At 48.1% G+C, this 8,091-nt stretch overlaps 1 pseudogene across 1 annotated transcript; it reads right to left on the bottom strand.

Moving 5' to 3' along the window:
• Positions 1-402: 402 nt before the first annotated feature.
• LOC111554698 lies at positions 403-2,374 on the bottom strand (annotated as a pseudogene). Its single transcript, XR_002735320.2, has one exon. The product of XR_002735320.2 is annotated as an E3 ubiquitin-protein ligase RNF220 pseudogene (transcript).
• Positions 2,375-8,091: the final 5,717 nt, after the last annotated feature.

Here is an 8,091-nt window from a genome sequence, read left to right as displayed (position 1 = left end):
ACAACTGCATGAACCAATTCCATATATCCATATTCATACCTATGTCTATGTCTAACTACATGTTATTGGTTCTGTTTCTCTGGAGAACCCTGACCAGTACAAGGCCATCATTCATTAACCCTATTCAGACTTATTAAGCATCTAAATGGCTCTTCATGCTAAGTGAGCACTTAACACTAAGTTCTATGAGAAAAGCATGCATAATACTAAGTATTAATACAATACTTAACACTAAGTAAGCATATTGCTCATTTTATCTCTGCTGTCCTGATGCAATTATTAATAGCAACCCTTCACTCTTGAAAGTGCACCACTACTGATGATAGTTTATACAGCCACCTGGTCATGAGGTGCCATGGGTGAAAGCTGTCCAGGAGGCCAACAGACATAAACGGCAGTTTCTTTTTTTTTTTTTTTTTTTAACTGTTTATACTGGTTTAATCCATGTCAAATGTAGTTTACAAAGGGAAAGGACAAGTACCTTTGTATAGAATATACAGACACAGCATCACACCATAGGGCCCACGGGAGGGTCGGGGAGATGACACTTTTTCCCTGGGAAGGGCAGCTCTAATCCCAGAAATGGTTCTCAGCAGAGGCTGGGTGGCCAGGAGCACTGTCTTCCAGTCCCCCATCTCAGCCTCTGCTTCAGCTCGGTTCCCGTTTCCTGCTTCTACCCCCCCAACTCCTTATAAAGAGTCCCATGAGCTAAGACTAAGGAGAAGATCATGTCCCTTGGGGCATGTGCCCCACGTCTGGGAGAAGAAATATACACCACTGGACACCGAGCACGTGGGAGAGGGAAGGGACACCACGGGAGAGGGAGGCAGGTACCCCAAGAGGTGGATGAGCCGAGCCCCCAGCCAACCCTGAAGGAGGCACTGCTTCCAGGGGTTCTTAAAAAAGAAGAAAATCATACAACCAAAGGGGGAGGGGACAGGTAGAGGGCGAGGAGTTGTCCCATTTATACACAACATTGTAAACATACACGGTCTATATTACATGTGCTTCAGTCTGGTGTTTGCATGTCTGTCTGTCCATCTGTCAGTCTGGGGGCTGCATCTCAGGAGCCGTGCCCCACTACTCCCCCAACCCCCACCTCCCTGCCCTACCCTGGGAACAGAGCTGGAACAGGTATGGCCCCCAAACCATAGGTGGGAGCCAGCAGGTAGTGCCTGGGCCACAGCCTCTACTCTGGCTCCAGAGTCCTACGTGTGTAAATGTGTGTGTGTGTAGTACGCATGTGTGAGTATGTGCATGTATGTACATGGGGAACCTGTGTGCAAGTATGTACAAAGGGAGAGGGTCACTGTCACAGAGGCTGGGGGCAGGTGGGGCTGCTGGAGGCGAGGCCTGCCTGGGGCAGATAGCTCACAAGTAGATCCTCCGCAGGTCTCCGGGCGCTGTGATCGTGTTGCACTGAGGGCAGAGCTTCTTGGCACTCAGCGTCCGCAGCCAGCACTCCTCGCAGTGCACGTGCCAACACTGGATGGACGTCAGGGGCATCGAGTACGAGTCCATGCAGATGAGGCATTTGTAACGGTCCCCACGAGATAGCTGCCGTTCAAGTTCTCTGACCCGAGCCTTCAGAGCCTCAAACGTGGTCACAGCTGAATCTTCGGTGATTTTCTCGATGTCACTGTTCTTGCAGGTCTTCTGCATGGCCTCCTGCTTGCTGCTTTCACCATTGCTGGTGGATGGCATCTCGTCATTGGCCCATTTAGAGAACTCAGGCGTGATGCGTGTGCTGGGAGGGCCGCCATTTAGGACTGCGCCCCGGAGTGCCTCTCTCTCCTTGGCTTCACCAGGCTCCTCGCCTGTGCAGGGGATGACATCAGCCTCTGTATATTGTGGCTTCCCATACTCCAAAGTGTCATCCCCATCCACATCCAAGTCCGCATCACTGTCCGGGTTCTCTTTGCCGCTGCACATGATGAAGCCGGAGCCTCGGAAGCCACCTTCCAGAAGAGTGGTGGCCCGTATCCGCTTCTGCCCACACCATTCATACTCCTCAAAGCGGTTGTTGTTCTCATGCTCGATGTCCACAGCATCATCCTCAGCCATGCAGGAGCCTTCCCTCTGCCCTTCATCTTGCTTCCTCCGTTTCATTTTCCCAATCCGAGCATTCAGTCGGGTCTGCCGGTTGGCTCGTACTCGCAGAAAGGTTTCCTCCCTCCCGCCGGCCCCTCTGCTCCTCCGGCCGCTCCGGGCTCTCAGCATAGCCGCCGGACGCTGCTCTAACGGGACCCCGTGGCCGCTGCGCGGTGCCGCCCCAGCCCCGGCCTCCGGCCTCCGGCACTCTGGGCCCCACGGCCGCCCGGCCGGCGAGGGCGGTGATGCGGGCGGATTCCCCCCGGCTGCCCGGCGGCGGCGGCACCTCGGAAGTGTCTTTAGTTTAGCAGAAGAGTAAGATAAAATACCTTTCTCTTTGTTCCTGAGGCTTTTGTTAACTTTTCTTTTTTTTTTTTTTTTTTTTTGAGACAGGATCTTGCTGTGTCACCCAGGCTGGAGCGGCATGATCATAGCTCACTGCAGCCTCCAACTCCAGGGCTCAAGTAATCCTCCTGCCTCAGTCTACCAAGTAGCTAGGACTACAATCGTGTGCCACCAGGCCCAGCTAATTTTTAAATTTTTTGTAGAGATGGAGTCTCGCTATGTTGCCCAGGCTGGTCTCGAACTCCTGGGCTCAAGCAATCCTCTTATCTCAGCCTCCCAAAGTTTGCTGGGATTACAAGTGTGAGCTGTCGCACTTGGCCCCTTTGTTGACTCTTCATTCTCATAATGTCTATGCCATTTCTCCAAGGGAACCACAGAAGGAAGGAAACTTTGGAGCCATTTTTACTCAGATCAATGCAAAGGTCATCAGGTGGACTCAGGGATCCATGACAGAGCAAAAAGAGGAAAAAGTCTCCCTCGAAGCCTACAAGGGATGACAAACGTGCTCCCAATCTGTGTCCTGAAGCAACTGTAGGAGCAGAGTGAGAGGGGGAGCTCTTGCAGGCCACTTTTCAAAGATGAGCAGGGCCGGCGCAGTGGCTCACACCTGTAATCCCAGCAGTTTGGGAGGCCAAGGCGAGTGGATCACTTGAGGTCAGGAGTTCGAGACCAGCCTGGTTAATATAGTGAAACCCCATCTCTACTAAAAATACAAAAAATTAGGCAGACTTGGTTGTGGGCGCCTGTAGTCTCAGCTACTCGGGAGGCTGAGGTGGAAGAATCACTGGAACCCGGGAGGCAGAGGTTGCAGTGAATTGAGAATGCACCACTGCACTCCAACCTGTGAGACTGAGTGAGACTCCATCTCAAAAAAAAAAAAAAAAAATGAGCAGCTGTCATTATAGGTTTGCTGCTCCTGCAGTTAAATGCATATCTGGGCCAGGCACGTGGCTCATACCTGTAATCCTAGCACTTGGGGAGGCTGAGCAGGAGAATCACTTGAGCCCAGGTATTCCAGAACAGCTTGGACAACACAAGGACAGCCCCATGTCTACAAAAAAAAAAAAAAAGCCAGTCATGGTGGCGCATGCCTGTGGTCCCAGCTACTCAGGTGGGAGGATGGCTTGAGCCCAGGGGAGTCAAGGCTACAGTGAGACATGATCATGCCACTGCACTCCAGCCTGAGCAACAGAGCAAGGCCATGTCTCAAAAATAAATAAATGCACAAATGATTAAAAATAAACAAATTCTGGGCTGGGCACGGTGGCTCGTGCCTGTAATCCCAGCAGTTTGGGAGGCCAAGGCTGATGGATCACAAGGTCAAGAGATCAAGATTATCCTGGCCAACATGGTGAAACATCGTCTCTACTAAAAAAAAATACAAAAATTAGCTGGGTGTGGTGGCAGGCACCTGTAGTCCCAGCTACTCAGAAGGCTGAGGCAGGAGAACTGCTTGAACCCAAAAGGCAGAGGTTGCAGTGAGCCAAGATGGTGCCACTGCACTCCAGCCTGGGCAGCAAGAGCGAAACTCTGTCTCAAATAAATAAATAAATTAATTAATTAATTAATTAATTCTGTAGACCCAGAATGATGGATGCCATCAGGGAAGGACGCACTTTGTACCTGGTCACTGCAACTTCACATACATGTTTAAGTCTCACTGCCCCTGCCTACCTTCAAATAAATTTCTCTCTTAAGAGGATAAAGAAGCTAGCATTGTTTTAGCTCCTATCATGTGCCAGGAAGTTTATATGTATGCATTACTTTTCACATCAATCCTCTGCAGCATGAAAACTGTAATTTCTAGATGAGGAAACTGAGGCTCAGAGAAGTCCAGGGATTTGCCCCAAGACAAAGGATTTAAGCCTGAGTCCATCAGATGCCAAAGCCCATGCTTCTTCCCTGACATCACTCCAGCGGGCTGGACTAGGCAGGTGAGGCTTTGTTCTTTTTCTCATTGCAGGCTTGCTCCTTCTAGCTCTATGACTGTTAACTGATCTAGCTTTCTGGAAAAATGAGGCAACATTCCCATTGATCCCTAAGTGTTCATTCTTGGAGAGTTTTGTGTAAAGTGTGGTCCTCTTCCTTTTGTATGGCCGACCCCACATGGGAGGGAACATGTATCTGTCTCTAATGCCTTGGTATGACTGAGTTTATCAGGTCCCTTTTCTCCTGAGTTATATGGCCATTAGGAAATAAATCCTATCAGAAGAGAAGAAACTAGAATGAGGGGGAAGGACACACATTAGCAGGCTGAGGTAGAGCAGTGTATTTTTTTTCTTTTTCTTTTGCTTCCTTTTTTTTTTTTTTTTTTTGAGACAGTCTCACTCTGTCACCCAGGCTGGAGTGCGGTGGCGTGATCCCGGCTCACTGCAACCTCTGCCTCCCAGGTTCAAGTGATCCTTATGTGTCAGCCTCCCTAGTAGCTGGGATTACAGGTGCAAACTACCATGCCCAGCTAATTTTTATATTTTTTTTAGTAGGGATGGGGTTTCACCATGTTAGCCAGGCTGGTCTCCAACTCCTGACCTCAAGTAAGCCATCTGCCTCGGACTCCCAAAGTGCTGGAATTACAGGCATGAACCACTGCGCCTGGCCTAGAGGAGTATATTAGACAGGGTTCTCCAGAAACAAAGCCAATAGGATGCTGGAGGGGGCAGAGGCCGGCATGCTGGTGACTGAGGAAAGAGTTGCAGTTCAAGTCCAAAGGTCATTAAGCTGGAGACCCAGAAAGAGCCAATGTCACAGTGCAAGTCTGAAGCGCCATCTAGTGCAGAATTCCCGTTGCTCAGGGGTGGTCAGCCTTTTGTCCTAGTCAGGCCTTCAACTGATTGGGTGAGGCCCACCCACATAATGGGGGGCAATTGCCTTTACTCAAAGTCCATTGATTTAAACATAATCTCATCCAAACACCCTCACAGAAATCATTTTAAATATCCAGGCATCGTGGCTCAACCGAATTAACAGATAAAATTGACCATCACAAGCAGGGAGGAAAACAAAGCTGGTGTCATCTCAAGGCGTCTCTTGGGCCAAGACCTTGGAGGAAGTCGGATTGCCTCACGGCTTCCATTCTTGACCCGATTCATTTTTTTCTGCTTTCCCTAGAATCTCTGCTCCTATGAAACTAAGGAAGTGTGTATATAAAGTGTTCAGGGTATTTCTTGGGAAAGACAGCAGACATATGGCAAAGAGTGATTTGTTTCAAAGATGGGAGAGTCTACACTGGCAAGAATGATCCACAGGAGAGGGAGAGGGAGTAATTCAAGAGGAATAGGCAAAAGAATCAAGACCTCTGGAGAAGCCCTGGGTAGAATCACAGAACCCCAGAGCTCGAAAGGATTCTCAAGCCCCTACTCTTTTTAACCAGCAGAGCATCAAGGTGAAACCACATAGGTAAGTCCACTTAGCTAGTAAACTACACAACCAAGAACCCCTGTCTTAGCAATGACTTGCATTTGTTGAGCACTTACTATCTGCCAGGATTTATTTTACAAAAAAGCAAACGGGCTCAGATAAGTGAGTTGTCAAAAGTTAGACAGCTACCAAGGGTTAGAACTGAATTCAAACCTGATAATGTCTGATTCAGAAATCTGAACATTTACTCTCCATACTGAATAGCCTCCTGGCCAGGGTACCCCACATCCTACAGGTGTGAGTACCTGAGTCTTTGAAACTCCTCATCTGTAGCCATCTTACAGTCTCAGGGGAAACCAAAATGTCCTAACCTCTTGGAAGGTGGCTTAGACAGGAGGTGATGCTGTCTATATCTGTGACACACAGCCACATAGCATCTCAGAGTGGGAGACAAAATTAAGACCAGATCCTTGGGAAAGTTCATCAGGAACACCACACATACAAATGTGCACAGGTGTGCATGCACACACACACACACACACATGAACGTGATCATGAACAGACGGCACAGATTTCCTATGGCTCTGGGAGGAGAAGGGGCTGCCAGCAGGACACTTCACCATCACCTGCTGAACACAAGCTGTTCCACCCCCATGCTGAGCCTTGGAACCAGTGTGCGATCAGACACAAAAAAGCCCGGCTCCATTTTAGTGGCTAAATTGTCATCCAAAGAAAAGACTTCCCAGAACAACAGATTTATCTGAGGAGAATATAAAAGGGTGAACAGGTGGTTTCCCATCCAAAAGCGTCACCCCTAACTTCCCCTCTAGGCTCCAGACTGCCTGGTCAGGCCTGGAAAGGAAAAGACACGACCCAAAATAGAGACATTTTTCGAAGTGCAAATGGAACTTGCGAATTGTTTGGCACTTTGTTTCAATAAAGAACATCTTTTGAAAAAGGTAGACAATGATGATGATGATGATGATGATGATGATGATGATGATGATGATGATGATACTGCTCCTTATTAAGCATAATAATAATGAGTGCTGCAATTTATTGAGCACTTACTACATGCCAACAAGAACTGTGCTTCACATGTACTCTCTACTTTGATCTTCACAACAACTCTTTGACCAGTATTCTGTTCATGCTACATTTTACAGAGGAGAAAATGGAGGCTCTGAAAGGTTAATTCTCTTCCCAAAAGACATGAGCTAGTAAGGACAGTAGCTAGGGTTGAAATCTGAGTCTTGATTGTGAGGCCTGTGCCCCCTAACCTCTCTCTCTCTCTCTCTCTCTCTCTCTGTGTGTGTGTGTGTGTATCTGTGTGTAGATTACTTAACATAAAAAGTAAGACACCTTGAGCAATTAACTCTCCAAGAAGCAAGAACTTCAGGACACAGAAGTCAAATTTTCTCCTCTCTCTCTCCGCTAACAGGTCACACTTGGGGATATGCGTGAGTGCCCACAGCTCCCTTGTAGTCACAGGGCAAAGGTGTGGGACCCTCCATCCCTTTTCACTTCACCAGACTCTCCCAGCTTTGTGGACATTAGTGAGACATGGGTTCCCTGGCACCCTCTCCAACTCCCTTTGTGATGCCCACCTACTGCCTTCTCTAGATCCCCTCCAATGCCTTCTGTCACCCTTAGAACAAAATCCAAAGCCCTCCTCTTGGAAAACAGGGCCCTGCATGATCTGACTCTGGCTCTCCCTTCACCTTTTCTATTCCAAGTGCCCTCATCTATACTATTCTCCCCGCACTGACCTGCCCAAGTATGTTCAGAGGCTTTGCCCTCGCTCTTCCCACTGCCTGGAATGCCTGTCCTTGGGTATTCATGTTGCTGACTGTATTCAGGTACCTTGCCCAAATGCACCCTTCAGCCCCTCCACTCTCTGACCACTGAGCCTGCTTTATTTTCTTTCACAGCATTTATCACTACCTGATCTTTCATTGTGTCTGTATATGTTATTATCTCTCTCACCAACTAGAGGAGGAGCTCTGTGAGGACGGGCTAAGACAAGCCTCCGGTGCTCAGGCTTGTCTTAGCATGTAAGATAGCACCTCGCCACTAAGGCTGCTCAATGAACACTGTCAAATGCACGCCCAGTTCTCCAGGTTGCATCCCCTTGCCCTATTCTACAATATAATACATGATGGGTTCTTTGACCCAAACTAATTAAGCAAGAATTATCAGAAAAATGTCATTTTCTACTTCTTTTCAGTCCTAAGTATCTGCCTTTTTTTTTTCTTTTCTTTTCTTTTCTTTTTTTTTTTTTTTTTTTTTTTTTTTTTT

Source organism: Piliocolobus tephrosceles, chromosome 13, assembly GCF_002776525.5.
Source record: "Piliocolobus tephrosceles isolate RC106 chromosome 13, ASM277652v3, whole genome shotgun sequence".
NCBI lineage: Eukaryota > Metazoa > Chordata > Mammalia > Primates > Cercopithecidae > Piliocolobus > Piliocolobus tephrosceles.
The sequence above is the reverse complement of the archived record's forward strand: the minus strand, read 5'-3'. Positions and strand labels throughout refer to the sequence as shown.